The following is a 25,498-nucleotide window of genomic DNA, read 5'->3' on the forward strand; positions in this document are numbered from 1 at the left end:
ATTTGTCTCCTTTTCTAGCTGTACACTTTTTAACCCCTTTTCTATCCCCCTTTTCTCTTTCTATGTCCCAAAGTTACCAGTGTTTTATGGTTTTATTTCCTCCCTTCTCAGTCCTTAAATCCCCAAGGCTCAGTGCTTATGCATTGTATCCATATAGAGGTGGCTAGAAGAATTTTCTACCAAAATGTTCTGTAGTAGAAAAAAAAAACAAAGAATAAAAACATTTTTTAAATGTCATGTAGCTATCTCTGAGTAATACGATTTGGAAGAATAACAATTTTCTTACCGTTTTCTCTCTGTTCCGACAAGGAACAAATATCGGGTACAGATATGTGTTTGTGTGCATATACATATCCTCCCATAAAATAAATTCTTGATAGTACCAAGATGTGCATTCAAAAAAACTGGAGGAAATCAATCAGAGGTGAATTATTTTATAATCTTGTAGTTAGGCAGACTTTAAGCATGTTACCAAAAGTCAAAACTATAGACTAAAAATTGATATGTTGACTACATAAAATTTTAATTCTTCTGTGCAGTAAAAAAAAAAAAAAATCTATAATCAAGTATGAAAGCAAATGGCATATTGAAAAAAATCCCTGAAACATATATCCTAAAGGGCAAGGATCCCTTCCCAGCAGTTCAGCCTCCAGCACATATTTTAACTTTTACACGCGTCTCTTTCCTTATTAATGAAATGAGCTGAGTGCTGCTCCTGGAGTTTTAGGGAAGAAGCATCACAGAGTATATGTAATGGAACAGGAGACAAGGTCTCAGTCAGCAATGACTGCTCCCACCCTCTCCGGGGACATTTGGCAATGTCTGGAGATATTTTGGGTTGTCACAACTTGAAGGTGCTCCTGGTATCTACTGGATTGAGGCCAGGGATGCTGCTAGCCCCTCTACAATGCACAGGGAAGCCCCCACCCCAGAGAATTATCCAGGTTCAAATATCAATAATGTGGTGGTTGAGAAATGCTGGTCTGCATAAAGCAGGCTGCATAAAGCACACTGCCATATGTAAGTACCCAGGGGAATGTCAGCCATCATTTCGTCTGCTCGTGTAATCACCCCTGTGCCCATGAACTTTCCCTAAAGAACTTCAGTCCCTACTGTTTTACTTTAAGGGCAAAAAAATGATCTGAGGTATGTCTTACTAATCCTTTGCTCATTTATTTTCTCAGTTTCCTCTGCGCTTTGCACTTCTAGCTTCCCTTTCTAAGCCTCAATCAATTTTACTTCCGAACAGATGTATCACCTCTTTACTTTAAAACCCGAAGAACTTCCTTGTGAATTTGTACTGCTCTTTCTACTTTTAATCTGGTTTTGTAAGAACTTTGTCATGATCCTCTGAATAAACTGTAAGTCACTTGAGGGAAAAGATGGTTTTTTAATCATTTCTAAAACTCAGTACAGTGTAGACCACTTAGCATAGAAACTTGCACTGAGTGGGAAGCAATTTGTGTTTGGGTCCCCCATTTTTGCATTCCACTCTTTGATCATCCTTGCAATTGAGAACAAATGTATTTATAGATCTCCAGTTACATCATTTAGTGCAAGTAACCTTGCACTGCTTTGAATTCCTCTAACCCATTTCATTGAGTTCATCATCCGTGCAAGTGAGGGTTTGTCTGCATGTCCAAGCAGATAGTGAACAATGCAGAGAACGGATACTTTTTCATCTCTTTCTGCTCCAGTGGTCCAGTGCTAAAACAGCCAATGCCTGCAAGAATGTGGAACCGCCAGACTGTGGCCAGCGAGCTGCCACTTTCATTTTAATTTAAGCAAAATAGAAATTGACTGGGTGGTATTTATGCAAATCGGAAAGGTTCTGAGGAATTATCTGGCAGCCTTGTTAATGAATGTGCTGCTCCTAGAAATGAATCTCCTATTTTGCTTCCACTGTCAAAAGGGGTTGTGTGTTCTCCTTTACGCCTGCAGATGATTGGATCTGACCAGTGGAGGTTGGCGGGAGGAATGCTTCATGTGTGGCAAATGAATTCCATCCAGTTGCAATGAATCTTCAGGCCACAGTGAGAGAGATCGCTTTTGACTGGGCTGGTCATGGAACGGCTTTCTAAGTGGGCAGGACAGGCTGGTTTTATAATCTCACTAAATTCCTCTCAGGAGAGCTGTACATTTCAGACAGATCCTATGAAAGAAAAGAGAAGAAGAAAAGTGAACTCATTTTAAGGTTCCAACCACATTCTAGGGACAGTTATGTTTGACTTTTATTCATTTATTCAAAAAATATGCACTGAGCCCTTTGACATGCTATTCTCTAGTAGGTACCGAAGATACAGCAGTAGATGTGATATGTTGGATGGTGGCCTCAAAAAACAATTGTGTGAATATGACTTATTTGTACAAAGGGCCTTTGCAAGTGTAATTAAGTCAAGGATCTTGGGATGAGATCATCCTGGAGTACCTGGCTGTGCCCTAAATCCAATAAGAAGTATCCTTCAATGTTTTCAAACACTTTTTATTGTGAAATAAAACAGAAAAGTGATCAATTTCAAAATATAGTTTAACAAGTAGTTATAGAGCAAATTCCAAAGTATGATATGGGTCACAGTTCCATAATGTCAGATATTTCCTTCTAGGTGTTCTAATGTACTAGAGACTAACAGGAAATATCAATACGGTCATTCAGTAGTCACAATAATTTGCTAAAATATTTCCTCTCATTACAACTTCTCCCTCTCATTTGATTCTTCTCCCAATCTTCAAGGGTATTTGGGGAATGACCGTTTTAACTTCTTCATGTTGAAAAGGGATGGTTGACATTATTGGGAAGAGGAATACAGCTAGTTGATATTTTTGCACACCTGTACCTCTGGGTTTCAGGGCTTATTTGGCATAAGAACAATCTGGAAGATTTAAGTTTCTGAAAAATAAACTTAGTGAGTGAAACTTTTATAGTGTCTCAGACAGAGCCCTGGGTACTCTTTAGGATTTTCAGGAAAACTATTGGTTGGAGCTTGGCATGCCATGAAAATGTACCATACCTGGCTGAAGCTTACATAAGAGCAACCTCCAGAGAAGCCTCTGGACTCTATGTGAACTCTTTTAGCCACTAATACCTTATTTGTTATACTTCCTTTCCCCATTTTGGTCAGGAGAGCATTGTTGATCCCACGATGCCAGGCCTAGGCTCATCTTTGTGAGTCATGTACCACGTTACCAGGGAGACTTACACCCCTGGAAGTCATAGTCCACGTTGGGGGAGGGTAATGAGTTTACTTGCAGAGTTGGGCTTAGAGAGAAAGAGGCCACATCTGAGCAAAAAATCACATTCTCTGGAAGTGACCCATAGGCATTAAGTATAGGTAGGCTTAGCTTCCCCATTACAGAAATAAGTTTCATAAGAGCAAGCCTCAAGATCAACAGCTTGATCTTTTAACTTGGGAGTCCCTAATGTTTGAGAGAGTACCAGGAATTTCCCAGGGCGGGGAGGGGAGGTTAATAGTTCCATATTTTTTCTCCTGTCCCTCAAGGGACTTTGCCAAGCAATACTTTTTAGTCATCTACCCAACATACTCTAAAATGTATCAGGGTGTTATGTTAAGCTATACAGAATTGCAAGACACATTCCCAATTCTGGGCTGAGCAATTTGTTTAAATTAACAGAACAAACATATTATGTTAGATTATATGCTACAGAAAATTAAAGTTTCAGGCAAATAAACATCTCTCCCTTCAGTCATGTATAGTAGGTAGAGTTTTAAAATACAGACAATATCATCCTTTACCCTATATTCTGATTTACCTTTGTCCCAACCAGATCAGTTTTTTTCTTATCTCTAATTGAAGTCTAGTGTTCTTTAACAGTCGCTGTATGGAGTAATGCTGGCTTTCAGAGCTGTTGAACCCTAACTTGGAGTCTTGGGTATCACACAGGTACCCAAAGTTCCAGGGAAATACCAGGTTGTACACATAGAGTACAGCATCTCAGAATTTAGAAATAAGACTCGAAGCTCAGGAATAAATGTAACTGCTGTAAGAGCTTACAGTCTAGGCCCTGATTTTCTTATAAGTATTTTGTTTCTAGTTTTATTTTGCTCAATATAATGTCCTCAAGGTATATGCTTCATGACTTTGTTTCCTTTCTATAGCCCCACAATATTCCATCATATGTATAACCACAGTTCTCTCTCCTGCTTCTCAGTCAATGTACCCTTCAGCTACCTCCATCTATTGGGCATCAAGAATAACACCACCATAAGCATCAGTGTGCAAATATCTATCAAGTCCCTGCTTTCAGTTCTTCTGAGTATATTCTAGTAAATACTAGAATTTTCTAGTAAATTCTAGTAAATACTAGAATCCAAAGGGATTGCGGAGGCTTCAATTTTAAACTGAGTGGTTAATAGGCAAGACCTACCTTAATGAGAAGGGGGTATTTGAACAGAGATCTGAAGGAGTAGGGGGAAGATATCCTGTGAACCTGGAAGAAAAGCAGAGGGAAATAAGGTGCAAAGGCCCTGAGGCTGGAGTGAGCCTGGTATCTTACAGGAACAATATGAAAGCAAGGGGAGGGGGGAGGAGGAACAGACCCTATAAAGCTTTTAAATGTGTTTTATCCATTTATGCAGCAGCTTTATTGAGCATCTACACTATTATTTCATGACATCCCTACAATAGCCTAGAGAGTTAGGTGTAATTATTCCTACTTTATAGACTAAAATACAGATAACTCTGCTCAAGATCACTCAGTTCCTATATGGTGACTCTGGAATAAGAATCCACATTTGATTCCAAACTCAAAATGCCCTTTTCCTGATAGTAGGATGTCTTACATAAGTATGTATCTCATTTGAAATTTGGCTGTAAGTGTTTAGTCCCAGATGATGTTCTGGATAAGCCTACTGGGCCTCCAAGGCCACTGCTAATGTATGTTGAGCTGAGAATTGCCCTTGGGAGGCAAGAGAGGCTATTGCCTTGGAAAAGGTCAAGGGCTGCAGATTCCCATCTCTCAAGGTGTCTTCTGAATGTGGCTTTGTGACCCCAGATAGCGTTGGACTGATAATTTATCTTTTTAAATGACTTTAAATTTGATATCTTAAAAAGCCAGATTCATAAATAGGGACAAAATGACAAATACTGCGTAGGGAGAATAAATACATGTAAAATTGGGATGGTCATACATTGTCACCACTGCAGCCACTGAATATGGAAAAGGGACAGAGCAGGGGCCTTATTTATTATGTAAGCAAATATCGTCCAAATGCAAATGGCCTAGACTTGAGTGGTTTCCATTGACTTTTGTGTGTAATGTCCTGGGATATTGCAGGAAGACAAAAGGGACAGTCCCATGGGGCATCCATTACTGAGCTACACCTACTGCTCAAACAAAGAATTAGTGCACAGAGATGCTTTCTCCTCAAGCACCTCCAAGTACTCCATTCAAAGGAGCCTCTGAATGCTTGATGGAAGTTGTTGGAAATCTGTGAATAGTGCTTAATTAGTTACTCCATCTCCTAAATACTTCTGAATAAACAGGAACATAATTTATGATGCTTCTCTGCTACTTCTTTTGTATTCCCTCTTGGTATATATTGGGGGATATTTTGAGTGGATTTGCTTCACATAAATACTGTGCTTCTTTATCATATTAATAAAGGAAGGGGTAAGAGAAACAAGACCGAGGAATGAATAGGGCTATAGTAAACACTCAATAAAAGCTCTTTGAAAGAGTAATCTCAGTAAAAAAGAAGGAAATCCAGATTTAGTGCAGTAAAGTTCGCAGGTTAATGAATGTGACTATAGAGTACTGATTCTAGCTGTATCTTGTCCCAAGTCAACCAGATCCCATTTATGACCCAGTGAGTACTGGTGCTCCTTCAAGGCCACTCTTGGAGATGGCAGGGATACAGATAGGAAAGGAGAAACAGAGGGACAGGGGAAGCTTCCAAAGGCTTGGTAGGCTCAGTAGATTGTGTGTTTGGAAGAACCAAATAAATAGCACACCATGCTAGGTTAGAACTAAGCTTCCAAATTAATTAGGGTGTGAGCTAATTACTGTAAAGATTCCAAAATCAGAGGGTTAAAAGCAGAATAGAACATTTTCCTTCCCAAACAGTCTAGGTCAGGTAGATGGCTCTACTCCACAAGGTCATTCAGGAACCCAGGTTAGGAGAAGGCCAAGGGCTCTATATTGCCATCTCTCATGGTGTCATCAGGAAGTCACAAAACTTTGTGTCCCCAGTAGCATGGGACTGATAATTTTCCAGTCCTTTTCTGCCATCCTCTTGGGTGCTGTCCTCTTCCCCTTATCCCATACCGTAGTCAGTCTTCAGGAAAAGGGCAAAGAGGAAGAGGAAGGGCGGCATTTTTCCTTGTGAAAGACATTGACTAGGAGTTTTGCCTCTCACTTCCCTTCATTCCATGTTGACCAGAGAGCTGTGTCACCTGACCACATCTTGGTGTAACGAGGCTGGGAAGAATAAGTTCTAGCCAAGTCGCCCTATTACCAGACAATAACCAGTGGTGGGAGGGGAGATTCTATTACTAAAGAGAAGGTGCCATTTCTGCCAGTGCTGTAGCCTGTGACTCTACTCTTCCCTGCTAGATTTTGAATGAACATTTTGTTGACTCTGCTTAAAATTAGGTTACAAGAAGAGAGAATATCTCTTTCAAAGGCCAGAATCCATGAACCTTAGGCTCCATCCCTCCTCACCCTTTCTCCCTCTTCATTCATTTCCCTTTCCCCTTCCATAACTTTGGTAGCACCCAGACATAAAGTACCCAGATGGCTTAGCAGCCAGCAAAGGGATTCCTAGGGAGGAGCCCCACAGTGTCCCTTGGATTGGTCTCTTGCCATACCCAGGAACAGCCTCAGGCCCTCAGATATCCACTTTTCCAGGTGGGGTATTTAACCATGTTTTCCAGTTATGAAAGGCAGAGGTGAGTCTCAAATGAATGGCAGGCTGGCCTTCTGAACCTCCCAGATAAACAGGAGCTGGTCCTACAGTGTAGTTCATTTCAGGTGATGATGTGGAATTCTCATCACGGCTCATGCCTGTAGCTTCTCTCCAGTAGCCCCATCATCAGTTCCCCTATCAGACAGGGGGCTAGGCTTTTGTCAGCTTGTCTTGCTTTCTTTGTTTGATTTTTATCTGTGTCTTTTAAAAATTTTATGGTGGAGTCAGTCCTTTTAGATAATCCTCACAGGGCATTTAAGAACCTGACCAAAATTATATAAGATTGTCAGTTGTCCTCATTGACAGTAGTTAAAAATGAATAGTAGATATTGCAAGATTTAGTTTAAAATATGCTCTCTGTTGTATTATTCAGAATTTCCTTGGTGTTGCATTGGGTTTGTTTGGTTTTTGTTTATTTGTACTTGTTGAGACATTATCCTTGATTTGCAATTGTCAGTATAATTGAAAATTCTTCTAAAACGTGTTCAGTCCATGGTCACCATTGCACTTAATATCCTTGAGGTCAGCAGCTTAAGATGGCTTGTATTTTAGATGCATAATACTAAACTCACATGTCCCTTAGTTTGAAACGTTGTGGCAATTTCCATGAACTGAAAGCTCAGTGGGCTGAGCTTTCAAGTCTCAATTACATCTTTAATACAAAAATAAAATTTCAAAATGACTCCAGCACCATAACTATCATGAAAGAATTTATTGCAACATTAGGTGTATGTTTTTAGACCCAAGTGATAATATAACCTTTCGTTAATACGGAGAGAAACAAAATTGATCTGAGATGCCACCTCCCAGGTGCATATGAAAACCAGAATTCAGACACGTCTCATGAATGATTCTGACTGACACAACTTACTTTCCCCCAGGCAGTTGCTTTGTAAAAATTGCCAAAGCCTGCCTTTGTGGGGCAAATCAAAGGCTAAGCTTGAAGAAGACACAGCATGCTGGGGAAGGGTAGCCAAACACATAAATACTTGGTACAGTTTTACTAATAACACTATTCTCTGCGGGGGGACTTACTCTGTCTCCATTGGCAGCACATCCAAAAGAGGGAAATTCACTTTTGTGAACATTGTTGCCTCTGATCATGTCTCAATAAGATAGTAACAAATAAGTGAGCTAAAACTCCAACAGAGTTTGAGGGGAGTAGGGAGGCATTACTGATGCTTAAAAAATTTGGCTCCTTTCAAAATGGTAGTGATTATGTTTGCAGAAACTGGTTTCTTCCCAAAATGATGTTTGGGTGAGCTCAAGAATAACTCCCGTTCCTAAAATTCACTCAAATATACATGATCTGATTTGCCAGCAAAATTATGTGGCTGTTCCATTTTCTCCAGAACATGAAGACGTGAGTGACTTAACCATCAATAATGGCGATGGCAGAGTTGCCAACCTTCATGGGGGCCATGACCAGCAGTCTGTGAACAAAAGCTCCATCTTCGTTATGACTCTGTGAATTATGTGTATCAGTGTGAAACCCATTTCACAGAGGTAGGGTTAAAAATGTTGATTAGCTTTTCCGAGGTTACACAGCTTATCAGGTTTTGTCCAAAATTAGGTCTGAGTTCTAGCTGATTCCAGAGCCCTCACATTGAACATCGAGTCAATGAGAAACTTCCCCTAAGGGATAGAAAGTTCCTTGTGAGGAAAATGCCTCCAAATTATTGTGCACTCAACTTTTTGCTTCCTTTCTTTCCCATATTCATATAAGCTAAACAACAACACGAGGTCTCATTGGATTTGTCCTTTTTTCAAAATGGCCCTCCCTCCCTACTTTGTTAGCTATTTTTATTTATCATTGATTGATTGATGGGTCATGATAGGTAACTAAATAGATGAAAATGAAAGGAATGAATCCATTCATTCATTGGCTTACTGCTTATCCAGGGCTACAAAGTGCCAGGCACTTTTCCAGAGTTAGGGGATAGCCAGAGCTTATATTTTAGCAAAAAAAGGGCAGAAAGGACATGATAAAAATAACTGCTTAAATGATATAAACATTTAAGTAAATATATAAATAGCTAAGGTGTATTGTGTGTCCAATAATAGGAAATGCCATGGAGAAAAACAGCAAAGAAACATCAGGTAGGGTGTGTTGACGTGTTAGATGGGAGGGCCACTGAAAGTCACATCACAAAGGGGACACTTGAGTAGTTGCCTAAAGGAAGCAAAGAAATGGGGGAACGAGCCTTGGATATGTGGGGAAAGAACAATGCATGCAGAAGGCATAGCAAATGCAAAGGTCGTGAGGCAAAGAAGCATTGTGGGGGGTTGAGAAAGAAGTAGAAGCCAGTGGGGCTGGAGGGACTGAGTGACAGTGAGAGCAAGCAGACTAGGTTGTAGGGAGGGTTGAAGATTAAGTAAGAACTTGACTGTCTCCGAGAGAGAGGCAGATTGGAGTATAGGGGTAGCATGACCACGAGGCTATATGGAGACCTCTCTCTGCTGTGTTGAGAGCCCTGGAGTCAAGCGTGGATGGAGGGAGAAACTAGGAGACCAGGGAGAAGGCTATTGGAGTAACTCACGCCTGGGTCAGGGTGAGGCCTTCTCTCTCCCTCCCTGCTTCCTTCTAATTCGATAGATTTGTATCCTGTGTCTATGTCATTTAAGAGGATAAAGTAAGTGTTGAACAACACTTAAGCGGTCCCTTTTTACAGTATCCATTATATTGCATCCTTCTGGAACAGGTATCTCCCTCTGAAGAAGGCATTGCAGAAAAACAGCCTCTCCATAAGAGTGGTTAATTAAGAGCTATTTTCTATTTGCCTCGAATGTGATGTTTATTCAAAGGGAAAGATAGTGAAATAACTCTGGTAGAGTCCATTATTTCAATAAAATTACACATGCTACTATTCTGGGCATTGTTTTATGTAAGAGATGCTTTATATTCTCACCTGCATTTTCTGTCAATTATAGGTGATATGCATTATTTTTCCCATTTTGCAGATCAGGAAATTGAAGGTTAGAGATTCCACGCCCAATCTCACCTAGTGGGGAAGAGGTACTATTCACGTCTGAACCCAGAATCACTCTGGCTGCAAAGCTGATAATTCTCTCTGCACATTTTATACATATTCTTTTTGTTTATTTAGCATAAAATAGTGTATGTTTAATATCAGAGAGCGCATGTGTAGTTGCATCATTGTGTCAAGTAGCTGTAAAGGCATCTGGGAGGTTATCTGGGTTGGCGATTGTCACATTTGAGGGTGAAGCAAAATGCCCTGAAGATGTGTTAAAACTGATTTCCAGACTCTGCCTCAGAGCTTCTGATTCAGTAGGTCATGGATGAGGCCCGGGAATCTGCATTTCTAACAAGCTGCTAAGTGACACTGATACCACTGGTCTGGCTCGCCACACTGTGAAAACACCATTATTTTGCAGTGAGCAAATTGAAGATCAGGGAGGGTAAATGCTGTTTTCAGTTATCAGTAAAATCCCCTTCACCTGCATTAACTGTAAGAGAAGACTTCAGAACTACAGAGACAGGTAACTAACTCTCAGAAATGGAAATTTAGGGTTTTTGGGTTTTGTTGCCTGTTTGAATTCAGTAAACCATGAGATACTACTTTTCTTTTCACATCTCCTAAATTATTCTCCCCACTTGAGCACTTAACCCAAAGGAGCACTCCTGTACCCCCTCCTCTGCACATGTGCTTCACTTCCTCTCAAATTTCTCCTTTCCACTTTGGAGTTTGGTTTGTGCCTTGCAGTTGTGCAGAATATTTTCTAGGACATCACCTTGGAAATGCATCGGCTACCCATGGGACTGACAGAGTCTCTAGAGGTAGGTTTTCAGACCCCTAATGAATTGAAAGAGGTGATTTTTTTTTTTTTTTAAGATTTTTCAAATAGTCTGTATTTTGTTATTTCAATACATCTGCCAATTTAGTTATATAAGTTTTGACATATTTTGCGGTCATTTTAGTAGACATACAAGAATATATCATCCTGATTAATTGAACCAATTTATCACAATGATGTGATCCTCTTAACCCTGATAATATTGCACTTTTAGTTTTAGAATCTACATTTTTTTCTGATGTTATACAGCTACAGACTTTGTTTTTATTAGAATTTGTCAGATATATCTTATTCCCTTTCAAATTTTCTATGCATATATCTAAGTTTCTACTTCCAATCTTACTTTCAACTATTCTGTATCTTTACATTTCACAATGATGATTTTTTTATTGTGAAATATAACATACATATAAAAAGCAATAAATTTCAAAGCACATTGTAACAAGTTTGTTATGAAAATATTTCAGATTTTGGTATGGGTTACAATTCCACAATTTTAAGTTTTTCCTTCTAGCTGCTCTAGGACACTGGAGATCAAAAAAAGAGTCGATATAATGATTCAGCAGTTAGGCTCATTTGTTAGATCCTATCTTCTCTGTTATAACCCTTACTTCTTCTTTGATCTTTCTCCCAGTCTTTAGGGGTATTTACGCTATGCCCATTCTAATTTTTTCATGTTGAAATGGGCCATTGATAATATAGGAGAGGGGGGTGGAACTAGTTGATTTTCTGGAGAGGCTGGCCCCTCTGGGTTTCAGGACTTATTTGGCCTAGGAGCTCATCTGGAGGTTGTAGGTTTCTGGAAAGTAATCATAGTACATGGGAATTTTGTAGAACCCCAAACACCTCAGTAGAGCCCCAGGTGTTCTTTCGGTTTGGAAGGAATGATTTTGGTTTGGGTTTGCCAAGCCATGGTAAATAGCAATATCTACCTGAAGCTTGCTTAAGAGTAGCTTCCAGAACAGCCTCGCAACTCTATTTAAACTCTCTCAGCCCCTGATATAGTTACAATTCTTTGCCTCTATTTGACCAGGCAGGCATTGCCAATCAGATGGTCACAGAGCCAGGCTCATTCCTGGATCATCTCCTACGTTGCCAGGGAGACTCACACCCCTGGGTGTCCTGTCTCACCTAGAGGGGAGGGCAATAATGTCACTTGCAGAGTTGGGCTTAGAGAGGGGCACATCTGAGCAACAACAGAGGTCCTCTGGAAGTAACTCTTTGGCATAACCATAGGTAGGCTTAGCTTCTCCACCACATAAATAAGCTTCACAAGAGCAAGCCTCAAGATCAAGGGCTTGGTATATTGCCTTGAGAGCCCCTAATGTTTGAGACAGTATCAGGGGTTCCCCCGGTGGTAAAGCTTAATAGTTCCAAATTTTTTCTCCCTTCTCAAAATACTTCTAAATTATCTGCTCGGCATACTCTGGGATGTATCCGGGCCTTACATTAAGCTATACAGAATTACAAGCCCTCATCCCCATTCTGGGCTCCATGTGTTTGGGTTGTTTAAATGACCTATCCAGACAGGTTGAGTTAGATTATATACTACAGGAAATTTAGCTTTTAGACAAAATAAACCTCTCATCCTTTGGTCTCATTGGGTGGGTAAAGTTCTATCATAAGTGTACACCTACCTTACCCCTGTGTCCCAACCCAGTGGGCTTCATTTTTATCTCTAATTGAAGCCTAATCTCCTTTTCAATTTCTTTAACAGTTGTTGTATGTGGCAATGCTAACTTCAGACCTACAGAACTCCTACTCTAGGTCTTAGGTGTCACACAGGTACCCAAAGTCCCAGGGAAATATTAGCCTATACATATATGAGATGCACTTTTTTTTCTTAAGGAAAAGATATTAGTCATGGTTTGTGAACTGAAATTAGAAACATTCTATGGTGAAATATAGCAGTATATTTTTAATGTCAGGCAATCACCGTCGGTGGAGTACACTTGTACTCAGGTTTGGAAAACGAGCTTCCTTAAGGCAAAGCTCAAATGCCATTTCTTCTGTGAAGCCCCCTACCCATGGCTCAGGTTGAAACTGAGACCTTGTCTTTTCTCTCCCCAGTGAACTCAGTTCACGTTTCTACTGCATTTCCTGTCACATGACATTGTCACCTGATTTTAAACGGCTGACTCCCCGACTACATGCAATACTTTTAAGGACAGGGATAGAGATTTCTTCTGTATATGCAAATGCAATCTAACAAAGTCCTTGGTAGTTTGCTGAGTGTATGAGAGACAGTAAACAAGGGTTAGAACTGTGAGCTTTGAAGTCAGACAGACCTGTTTGGAAGCCAGATTCCTTTACACCTGCCACACAATTTCTCTTCAGACTCAGTTTTTAAATCTATAAAATATGAAAATAAGATTAGGATTCTATCACAGCTGTGCAAAATTGGTGGGGTGTTGAGATAATGCATGTGAACACTTAGCACACTGCCTGGCTCAATGGACAAAGCTTAGTAAGTATTAAATATATACCAGATGTTCATGAGACCCACTCGTGGTCCCTGGAGGGTGGAGCCCCGTCACCACAAATTGTGAAAATCCAGAGTCCTCCCCATAATTTCTGCTGATGGCTGGGGCTTAAGCCCTCATGACCCACCTTGGTCCCTGGGTCCTGCACCTCCAAGGCCAGCTCTTTCTCACCTGGGACATCCATACCGTAAGACACCAGGCTGCACAAAAACCACACACACAGAAAACTTGTGAGCAAAGTTGGTTTCACGAAAGGTTTGGAGAGACATGCGTAGTCTTCCAGGATCTCTCTAGCTCTCTTCTCCCCTCCCAATTCTGCCCCCTCACTGCTTCTTGCCTGAATTCCCCCTCTACTTCCAATTAATCTTTCATTTTTCAGCTCTTCAGCAACCTCTGTATTTCACCACCCAAACCCAAAAAGCAGCTCAGCAGAACAAGGAGGTTTGCCCTTTGCTAAATTCACCTTCCTTCTAGGAGGTTTGGTTGAGCATAGCAACTATTTTATTCGTTACAGCTGTTGTTAACATTATCAAAGTCGCTATTAATGACAGACTATGTGAGTGACTCCATCTCATGCTCCCTTCCCTTTCGACCTGCTCTTGTCGAGTTCAGCTTTTGTTTTAGTCCCCACCCCTACCCAGAACTGGGTCCTTGTCCTTCAGGACCATTTGAATGCATAAGGAAGAATTCACATCTGGATACCCAAGCTGAAAAGGAATTCAATAAGATCCCAGGAAAGCCACCCATGGGAGTTTGTAAAATTGCAGAGGAAATTATGTGCTATGGCTTAAATGAAGTATTTTTTCTGAGTTCATTGGATTTTTAAGCCTTGGCCATTCTTTTTCAGTGCTCCAATATAGCATCGAATTTTGAGGAGATGTTAAAAGAATTTGAGGATTTTTGGGGTTTGAGTGGGTTTTTGCCCCTTTAATCAGAGGAACGGTATTTGCTTCTTGCTAATGAACTGAGGCTTAGAGAAAAAAATCACTATTTTCCTATCACCTTTCAACTGAATAAGTTTCATTTAATTTTCCAGGGAGCTAAATGTTCAAATGGTTTCATTTAGAGATGGAGAAAATCAGACATATTAGTCATTTGGGGGATAATACTGACAGACTCCCTTCAAATAAACAAGAAGTAATGACAAATCATATTAAAGGATGACAGACCACTTTAAATATGGGAAACAGACCTTGAAAACAGATTTTTTTGTGTGAACTTGATCAAAAGCATGGTTCCTGGCTAATTGCTTGTTTCTAAATTGAATTATTGCTTTAAAGAGGCAAAAAATACTAATGTGCACAATTCCCTTCTGTTTGTTTGGGGTATGTTCATTTTTTTCTATGAGTGCTTGTCTGTGTATTTAATGACTGCAGACAATAGATTTAAGAAACATATTTCAAAAGTTAAATATCTTGAGATTCTGTTTTGAAAAGAAAACATCTCCCAGTAGATAGGATTTTAGAAAATTAAAGGGAAATGCAAGCATTGAAATAATACTTAGGTAAGTATCTCTGAATGATTTTCTCTGCTTTGCTGAATGTCTTATGGCTTGTCCTGACGCCAAGAGTGAGAAATGCATTGTGGTACATTTATTTACTTAAGCATACAGGTGGCATGAAGTAAATCTCTTGCAAAATGTGCAAAAGTATAGCCATGGCCTAGAGCAGTGGTTATGAATTTTTTTCTGCCAGGAGGAAGATAGTAAATATTTTAGGCTTCACAGGCCAGATAATCTCTGTTGCAACTACTCCATTTTGTTGCTGTAACCCAGGAGTGGTCTCAGACAATACATCAACAAATGAGTTTGTTCCAATGAAACAAGTCAGAAGCTGATCTACAAGCTTTTTATTTTTCTTAGATGGTTTTAGACCTTTATGCCAGTCGGTATGAGTTCACAGAGGCTTTCCCTACTCAATTTCCATAAATAACTGAATAGAGCAGTAATATGGCAATAGAGTATTTTACCAGTGTCATAATAGCATTTCCCTTTCACAAGTTCTCTACCACCCCTTCCTGATCTCCAAAGATGATATTAAGCATTGCAATGAAAGCCCCAAGGAAATCCTACCCAGCGCCCCCAACCCCCACCCCAGCTTGTCCATCAGAACTGAAGATGAATAGAGAAGTCAAAAGAGAGTCAAGAAAAGCAGTCCACACCCTCATACTGGGTACCAGCATGGAATCTGGCATAGACTCAGTCAGACAGGTTGTAAAACAAAGACTTGTTCATTTCTACAACATTTACCGAGCACCAAGCAACAGAGACATGAGAGCATTCGACAGACCCAGTCCCTTCCTGCCTGGAGCTTTTATTCTAGTAGGAGTGGCATACAATGTACAAAGGACAGGAAGGAAGAAGGGCCCAGGGAAGGAGGGGTTAACTGAGCTCCTCTTTCAAAGTGGGACTCTAGTAAGCATCTGTATGGAAACAGAAAGAAATGGCAGCCTCATCCATGTGTGTGTGCATTCATTTAACAAAGCATGTATAACTGGCTCTCCATTAAATGTAGGTGACAGAATGGGGAACAAGACACAGTTCTTTTCTGCAGTAGTCTCCTCATCTAGAAGGAGGAAAGTAAGAGAACAAGCAATGACAATTTGAATTCCTGAGTGCTCTTATAGACTAGGCAATTTGCAGAAAAGGAAATAGAAATGGCCTGTAATATGAGAAAATGCCTTAAAGATGCATGGAAAATCTGCACATTAACACTTAACATCTTTTCAATTGGACAAAAGCACATAACCATTGTATTATCAATTATTAGAAAGAATGTAAGGAAAGAGGACTCTAATCTGCTTTGAATGAGAGTGCAAATCTGTAAAACCTTTCTGGTTTTAAAAGTATCTATTTTTAAAGTGTCTACTTCACTTTTAAATGGACATTTCATTTGAATCCTCACTTTCCAGGATCGATCTTAACTGTAGAAAAATACTTGCACCTATACCCAAAAAAGCAAATATAAAAGTATTTACTACTACGTTAGTAGTAATAATGAAACAAGACAAAGCTAAGGGTCCAGCAAGAGGGGATAATTTAACAATAGCACATCTATACTAAAAGTATCACACAACCTTGGAAAATAGTAAAGTAGATCTATATGAACTGATGTCAAAGAAGGTTTGAATAGATATTAAGAACAAGACCATTTGCTGAACAATATGTGTATATAAAATTTGTGAGTTAAATACACTTTAAATTGTTTGGTTAATAAGGACAGTGAGGGATAGATGGGATGGTAAAAGGAGCATTTTGCTTGTCACACTAGTGAACTATGGGTTAAAGGAAAAGTACACAGTGAAAGGTTATCCACTGTGTTATTTCACCCTTAATTCTAGAAGAAGTTGCAATTCGGTTAGCAATAAAATAAGCAGTTCTATATCCTTTGAAGTTCCTTTGTAACTTTTAACACTATATTTCTATAAAGGAAATTCAAAAGGCATTCCTTTCTGCCTGATATCTTCCTAAAATGTGGAAAGTATTTTAAAATCAACATAATTCAAAGGTCTTCACTTCTCAATATTTGCAATAAGATTCCAGCATTTTAGCATTTAAGTGTTTTCAGATTACATCCATTTAAACATCTGTGATTCATTATTGTAAATATCACAGTTGTGAGGGACCATATGCTTTAGTTATATATATATATAATGTAAAAGCACAAGCAGTAACCTCAGAAACCTTAGACATGCCATGGGAATGTGCAAAAAGAGCATTTCCAGACACGTGGAGACTTCAATAATCATAGTAACATTCAATTGCAAAAGTTGCCACTTTTGATGGAAAACTGTGATTTGAATTTGGCCCTTGTGCTCCCCATAATAATTCACATAGGGTAGACAGCATCACAAAGCCTTTAGTTGCATTGTCTTTTACTTCCTAAGGAAATGAGGGATGGCTATTGTTGTCAAGTGAAGAAATCACTGGAAAATGGAATACCTTTAGCAAGAGAATCGCTCTTGGCAGGCATTCTCTTCCATTCCCGGGAGGCTGGAGTTAGAGACAATGCCATATGGCATAAGAGATGCAGTAAAAATTTCTTGGCAATTTGAGGATGAACAGACATGACCCATAGTCTTGATCACTTTCTTGCTTACATCAGAAAGCCCCTATATGCATGCAGAAATTAATTGTGTTTTATGTATTGTAAGCCAGATCATTGTATTTTAATTTTGTGATAAGGTCTTGTCAACTAGACAGAACCAATTTGTAATCACAGCTGGTGAGCATCACACCCACTGCAATTAGGGAGGAGGTGAATGAATCAATTAGCAACAACCAAAAAGAGCCCATTGATATTTTTTGATTGTTGAAAATGTGTGCTTTCTATGGCTGAGCATAATCAGAGAGATGGATATGAAGTTGTAAAAGGCCCTTGTTGTCAAGGAGCTCCCAGGGTACCAAAGGGCGGGTCAGGAGAATATTCTCCAGGTGACTTTCTGCAGTTCTATGACAGTTTGATAGGCATCTGTGCTGATTATAGTCAAGCTGCCAACCTTGTCAATTCCCTGTTCATACGCTTTATCGAGGATATCTGTTGTTGCCTCAGACAATGTACTTGAGCCCCCAAACACTACTCTATCTTCTGGAAATATTTCTAGACCCTCAGCTGGAATCCACATTCTTTGCATGGAAATAGTCTAGGTATCCACAAGGATTGAAGAGGTGGTGTTCAAAGGCTTCAGGATTTTTTCTTAATGCAGAAGAGACTCTCCCATGTGTGGCCTGTGGATCATCTGTGACATTTATAAAAAAACAAACTTGATATTCTAAAGGCCATGGCTCAGACTTCCATGCTGTTTTTTAGGTTTTTGTGTGTGTGTGTCATTCCTGATGATGTTTGTTTTGTTTTGTTTGCATGGGCAGGCACTGAGAATCAAACCTGGGTCTCTGGCATGGCAGATGAGAACTCTGTCTGCTGAGCCACCGTGGTCCACCCTATTTTGTTTTTTAAGCCTTCAAATTCCCACAACCCTTGTTTATTATAAAGGTGGGACCTGCTCCCTGTGGCAGGTTTATCAGTAGGATTTCTGAGCACCAGGGCCTCTGCAGTTCATGGATTCTCAGCAACAGGGATCACCTACCCATAAGGTTTGACCACACTAGATGAGTATATCTTTGATCTCCTTCTTGGAAGATCCATGTATGTCTGGTAATAGACACCAGGATTTTCAGGTGGACTGACAGATTGTATGAATCTGGGCCACACGACAATCTTTCACACTCAGGTGACTGTCCATGCTGGCAAACTGCTCTTTGTCCAGAAGCACAACAGGGTCCAGCAGCTTGTGCTGCAACATGCCTGGCTCGCTCATCTCCAGGGCTCCCTGTACACCTTGACGATGGCTTTGTCTTGTTTGAGTGTGTCATGGCTATGGCATCCAAAGACTTTTATGCACTGTGCCAGGCCCTTGGGAAGCATGGTTGTGGGCGTAGATGTGGTTATGGCCACTGTATGCCATAACTGGTCCCCTTGATGTTTTGTTTGCTATAACTTAGGGGCCTGTGATGGCTTAGTAGTAGAATAGCAGAATGTGGTTTGCAGTAAGCCCAGATCTTACGTTAATAAACATTATAGGTATATCAATGATAGAAAATTCTACATGTATTTTTCTCTTCCAGCCTTTACAAGAAGCCATACTGGTAAAAGCTCTTAACTACTTTTAAGGTATTGTAGGACTGCAAAAAGATCTTATATCCATACGTGTTCCTTATTCCTCTTCAGAGCTTAAGTGTTCCGTAAGCTTTGACCCAAAAGGTCTTCTGGCTTCTACTCTTTCGGTTTGCCCCTTGAAATACTTTCTCCAAGATTCCACTCACATCCATCTTTGACATTTGTTTCGGTGCTGGACACAGCCTGCTTATATCCCTGATAAGCCACGTGCTCTTAGGTTGTAGAATAGCTTCTGATATTTACTTTGGATTCCTCCAGCCTTGAAGACCCCGCCTCCTGCCTTTTCCAACAGGACGTGGGACAGAATTCCACAATAGATGTAAAAAGTGATGTATGACTTTAAGACTACTTCTTAATCTCTCTGAGCCTTAGTTTCTTCCTCTGTAGAGCATTACCTCAAGACTGTTAAAAGAATTAAAATAAATACTATTGCTGTGTATCAAATGCTTATTCTTCCGTGTGACATATAGAAAAGTCTCCATAAATACAACTGTAATAGAAGATAGACATCAATCATGAAAAACCAGCACCATTGTGGTTATGTAGAATGATGATGAGAAGAACTAGGGAAATGATACAGGTAATTCCCAATGCATGTGCACTGAATGAACACCCTGTTAGCTTTGATGCCATACTCATTTACATTAGCTCAGCTATTATGAATAATGCCTTGTCAGCATTTTCAGGTACTTCATAAACCAAAGTTTGATGTTTTACAAATTTTGATACCCAGCCACTTTTTCCACTATTATGGATCAAGTAGATGGAGAAATTAATCCAGCAAAGATTGTTTTGTTAAATTTTCTATGAAAAGTACTCCTCTTTTTCACTCATTAATTCTTGGAAGATTCTTCGGTTGTACTTATTGAAAGACGCATAGTGATGCAATGTAAAGCCTAGCCTCTGGAGTGCAGTGACTTTGGGTTCATCATACACCACGAGCAACTCAGCCTTCCAAAGCCACATTTCCCCTTCTGTAAAATGATTGTAATACCATATTATGAGGATTGGAGGGAATAGCTATCATTTGTTGAATATCTGTTATATTCCTGATACCTTGCTAAAAGTTTGGTGGTTAGTGCCTCCTCTCCCAGAACCTGCCTTCCTCTTCCATTTGAACATTTATAGGTCATTTTTCACTGAGTACTGATTCAGATCATAGGTTATAAGCTCTTTAGGAGAAGGGACTTTGTCTTCTGTATTCATTCTAGGCCTTTATCAGCTATTTCAATATTTACAAATCAGAAGTCTGATTAAAACACATCTGATCTTTCACTTTGCAGGGTTTTTTTCCCCTCATTTGGACATTTTCATTCATTTCCAAATGTGCGGTTATAACCTTAGTGACTCTCCTATCCACCTTCATCCTCAAGTCATCTCCATTCCCTCTAAAACCCAACAATAGTTTATTTTGCTGCTTAAAGTTCTAGAGAAGATACTGAATCAAAGCTAAGAAACCTTTAGATCCACAATGCTTAGTTTTATTAAATTGATGTTGGTCATCATTACAATTAGATCTTTAAACTCTTATTGCTAATTTAACTTTATTTACATGGATTGAATATTTTCTATTTTTTTTTTTACCAAGTAGTATACATGTTTACCTGAAAAAAATATAACCTTTCCCTTCAAAAGTTTTTTATATGCTGCTGCATACTTAACTATCTTTTTATTGTGACTTAAGGCCAAAACATTGTCTAAAAGAGCCCATTCAATTTTATAACAAAATACTGAAGAATTATACAGATGTTTGTGTTCTAAGCAATTTTTTGAGCACTCACCTCTTCAGTAAAGTAAGAAATACTTGTACATAATCCCTCTTATAATCCCTCAGGTAATCCAATTGGATGCCTACTCACTGGTTGACCAACTGTAGCCACTAGAAATGATTTATTATATTGGACTGTGATCTGCTTCCTTGTAATATCTACCCTTTAGTGTTTCTTTGAACTTGTGACACAATAAAGAAATTAAATATCCATCCTGTAACATGGCAGTCCTCCAAATTATTGGGTGGCCAAACCTCCTAGACTCTGATCATCATTAAGGCAGATCATATACCGTGTCTGTCTTTATGTTGGCATTTGTGCCTTATCGCTTACTGTCCTGCACGTTGTAAATGAACAATGCAATTTTTAATTTATTAATGGAGGAATATGTTGAGATTTAGAATAGTGGAATTCCCCAATTCTAAGGGATATCATTCCATGTTAAGTTCTCTTCTACAACATTTCTGTGAACAATCATGTAGGTTCCCCTTCAAAGTATCCAGTGACAAGCAAACTGTTTCATCAAGAAAGAACTAGACCTTCCAAACAGTGACCTAAAGTTCTTCAGCCTTTTCCAGTATTTGGGCAAAAATTAGATCACACAAACATTAATATTAGGATTGCATTAGCTTGTAGCTTCTACATACACAATTGTAGAAGTTCAACTGACCTCCTTTTCTGGTTTCATTCCAGCTATTTCTGGAAGAACTAGAAACATTTCTCCTATGAGTTTACAGATTATTATTCCATGTCCTTTCTTTCTGTCCTCTTTATTGATGAATGTTTCTGGCAAAAAAGTGTCTCCCCACCGCCCCATGTGGGAAAGCTGCTTCTAAATTCCTCTCCAGGGTCTCCAAAGCCATGAGACCCTCAAGGTGCCAAAGACCCTGCCCTGCATTTCTCTTCACTGTGACAGGGTCAAGCTGTATTCCACCCAGCAATGGGGCCAACTCACTGCTTACCAAACAGTTTGTGATCAGGGACCAAGGTAATATGCACCACAAATCAGAAAATAACATGTCATGTTTTAAAAAATCTATAGTAAGGGAGAAATTTAAGACTGACAAAAGACTAATTTCAGAGGTAGCAGCTCAATTTTTAATGGTAAGCACAAGAAATCCCCTGAAAGCAGATGTGAGCTCTAGTTCCAAGAGGAAATCCTCAAGAGTTTTTATTTTTTTATTTTATTTTATTTTTTTCGTCCTTAAGAGTTTACATTGCAAAAATAGGTTTGAGCTGAAGATCACTTAACTGAATCATTCATTATAACTTTGGCTGACATGATAACATTGAAACTCTATTTTACTAAAATTGGAATTGACGCATGAGTTGGTGTTGACAGATTTATGTGCTTTCTGCACCTATGAAATCTATAATTGCTTTGGAGGCAAAATCTACCCCTGGATTAGGTAATCTTGGCTAGGAAGGTCCCAGAACCTTACAGAAGCTCTGTGTGAACATCAGCACTGACCCCAGGCCAAGCATGGAGCTCAGGATACAGTCTGATACGTTCAGGAATCAGGAGAATAGAATGAAGCAAGGATGGAAGAGGTTCTTGTATCTCCCACAGATCTGGCCCAATGTAGGTGGAATTGATCCCATTTTAATGAAAGGTTGATGGACTGTGATGCCTATGAAACCAAGATTTTGAGGGAAACCAAAGGAAATGCTTTATCTTTTTCCCATTTGGGAAGAACCAAAGAGGGTCTGAATTAAACCATGTAAGTTCTCTAAAAGGAGGTTGGTATCTGGATGCCAGTGGATACCAAGGAATATGAAAAAGCAATCATGTGATGGACTATATCCTGGGGAGAGGTCCATATGGTAACTTAGATGTTACTTCACTTGTTGGAAGCTTTGCTTTCTGTGCTTCAGCGAAGAATTTGCAGATCAACCAAATGTTCAGGCCGTTTGCTCTGATAGGAAAGCTGAATTCTGTTTTTATTAACTACACAAGGACACTGGGATATCTGGTTCACTCCAGTCTGAGGAATAGCAAACAATTTACATTTTCATGTCCAGGGTCAATGCGTAGTTTCAGTGATATGCTGGCAATGGCTAGTTCTGGTACGCCTAAGACTATCCAGTATTTTGGGAAATTTTCCAGTTAGTTGAGAGCACTTCGAAATCTTGAAATAGCAAAATATCTGGGTGTTTTTGCATCACAGAAATTAGCAAATGCTGCAAATGAGAACTTTGTATGTTTAACCAGCACACTGCTGAAGCAGATACACTCTTTTCTGTGTGAGAGTGATGGAGTCGCAGAAGTAAATCTGCATCTATCTGCCTGTGGGAGCCCTGGGACCCCAGGATGACTGATTGACATCCCACAGGACTACTGATCTACCCACCTCCTTGCACAAGTGCATCAGTAGAGTCTGGCGATCAGCCTTTGGGTGGACCAATTTGCAAGTCTCTATGACTGTGTATATAGCCTTTAGGAACTCATGCCCATCTAAGATGTATGTGTTTGCATCACAGACTGACAATCATGCTTTCAAAAAAGCACATCTTCCATACATTAATGCATACTTGTCTCTGTGAGCAGATCCATTCTATATTTTGCAGAGAAATTTAAGCCCAGCCACATTTTCTGGTATCATAATACAGCTTAATTTGTTCCTTCACGCATTGTGGATGGAAGAAATATATACCCTTGGGATTCTCATCCTTAAGAACCAGATTCAAAAGAAAAAAATAGAAAAGCATAAAATCAAGGTCAGGAAGATTAAACCCCTTAATTCACATGCGAAACTTCCCATTTCAACTGTGGTTTTGTCTTCCAGCTAAAGTTTGTCTTTTTGTGACATTTGCAATAAGCCCAGGGGACATTTTGAGTGGAAACATGCTGAAAGCATAATTGAAACGCAGAGTGGTGCCCATTTGTCTAATTTGCATTTTTCCCCCAGGTGGGGAGTTTTCATGTCCCCGTCTCTTCTCCTGGGGTGTTCAAAGATTATCTCAATGTTGTGCAATTGATTCCAATAAATTTCATGTACAGTATATTACATGTATATATATTTTTCTTTCCGGAAGCTATTTTAAATGCCACACTGATGAACTACATAGCGAAGTCACTTGTAGGTTCAGAAAAATACAAATACTTCAATTTCTCCTCAGAGTGAGGTTTTGAATATTTGTCCACAAGTTTACTCATTAGAGTTTTTCCTTTCGAGTGGTTATCCACATGATGTCATTCATGGAGGGCTGCTTAGCAGGTTGTCGCTATAGAAACAAACATTTTTTAAAAAGATAATGTAAACCATTCAATTTAATCTTTAATGTGTTCTTTGTGCTTGGTGCCCTGAAACATGCATGGGCTCAATCTCTATTAAAAGTTTGAGAATCACTTACATTTCACTTATGGCAACAAAGTTGATCATATAAGACCATAATGCAAGGTTGATGGTGCCAGTTATAACATTCAATATGGAATTTCAGGTGAGATTATATCAGAGAAGTCTAGTCTGTTTTCTCCAGAATAAAGAAAAAAAGGAGTGTGGTGAATTTGATTGAATGTCTTTTGATTAATTATCCATATATGTCAGAGCCCTCATTTAGATATTGCCAAGGTAGCTACCAAATGAGCCATCTGGATTTGTGTCTTTTCTAAGGGTGTGTCTTTATCAAGCTATGCTTCTTTAGGTATGTTGGATATGTTATATCAATTCAGATATTTGGCTGCCAGAGTTACCCTCCATTATGAGTCAGAGTAAGACTTGGCTGAGGGGTGTGTAGAATTGCCCAGGACAGAATTGCCCAAGGATGGAACTCAGATAACTGTGAGGTTCTTAGTATACATAAAAACATATTGCTTTAATTTGGCATTTTAGATTTACTTTAATATGTATGAGAAAAAAATAAACCTGAAACATCTAAGATGTATTAAAGGTTATCTTCAAATAATTGTATGCACTTTTAAAAAGTGAGTCAATTAAAAGGATACAATATTTAGGTGTAAGGGTATGGCAAAATTGAGAGGCTGGAAGTAATAGCAAAAGGAAAGAAAACATCCACTTCTGAAGTCTGGCATAGCCATCAGGAGTGGCTTCTAGAAGGAAACAGCCTTCTCATACCAGCTGTGTGACCTTAGCTAACTCACTGGACCTCGCCAAGTCTCAGTTTCCAGTAAGCCTAAAAAAGTACCTACATCAAAGTGATGATGTGAGGATTCACTGCAAACATGACTGTAAAGCTCTCAGCTCAGTTTCACTAACTTAGGAAAAATAATACCTTAGACTTGTAAGATGTCATCTTTATAAATAGTCCATTCGAAGAATATCCAACAAAACTTTGCTGAGAGTTCCATGGGCAGAGTGCTGTCCTTTCACTACTTTGATGTTATTTTCCCTTCACAACCGTTCATGGTGTGAGGAAAGTGGGAAGGTGCAAAGATGGACAAGACTGGATCAGAATCGTTGCCCTGCCCTTTAAGCCTTAGCAGAAATGCCCTTAGTAACCATCTCCATGGTAACAACACCTGTCCTGACTGGGCAGAGCAGGGGTACCTGATCAGGAAGAGGTGGAAGGACCCAGGAGGCAGGTGGGAAGCCAGCTGGAAGAATGCAGGTGAGGAGGGAAAGGCAGCTCCCTCGGGGCCAGAATTACAGAAAAAAACACTGCTGCTGGTAATTCACCTGTGTGAAGCTACAAGCCTTATTCTGAGAGCTTTATCATGTAGGTGTCTGTTCTTTAATCCTCAACCCAAGGATTGCAATTCCCAAGAGGTAGGAATTATTATTTCCCCCATTTTACAGAAGACGTTAAACCTTAAAAAGATGGACAGTTTGTTCAAGGTCACAGGACTCCTGCACATTAGCCAGTTTCAGAAA

The 25,498-nt window shown here is 39.5% G+C and overlaps 1 protein-coding gene and 1 long non-coding RNA gene across 7 annotated transcripts in view; one reads left to right on the forward strand and one right to left on the reverse strand.

The window, feature by feature from the left end:
- Positions 1-25,498, forward strand: part of CDH13 (cadherin 13) — a 1,150,740-nt gene that overhangs the window by 375,664 nt on the left and 749,578 nt on the right. The window lies entirely within an intron of this gene.
- Positions 1,759-25,102, reverse strand: LOC143659837 (uncharacterized). The gene is made up of 5 exons (XR_013163784.1): positions 24,900-25,102; positions 13,350-13,422; positions 13,028-13,091; positions 4,385-4,447; positions 1,759-2,152 (listed from the first exon to the last, which is right to left on the reverse strand). It is a non-coding gene; the product is annotated as an uncharacterized LOC143659837 (long non-coding RNA).

Source organism: Tamandua tetradactyla, chromosome 16 (assembly GCF_023851605.1).
Source record: "Tamandua tetradactyla isolate mTamTet1 chromosome 16, mTamTet1.pri, whole genome shotgun sequence".
In the NCBI taxonomy this organism is placed as follows: domain Eukaryota; kingdom Metazoa; phylum Chordata; class Mammalia; order Pilosa; family Myrmecophagidae; genus Tamandua; species Tamandua tetradactyla.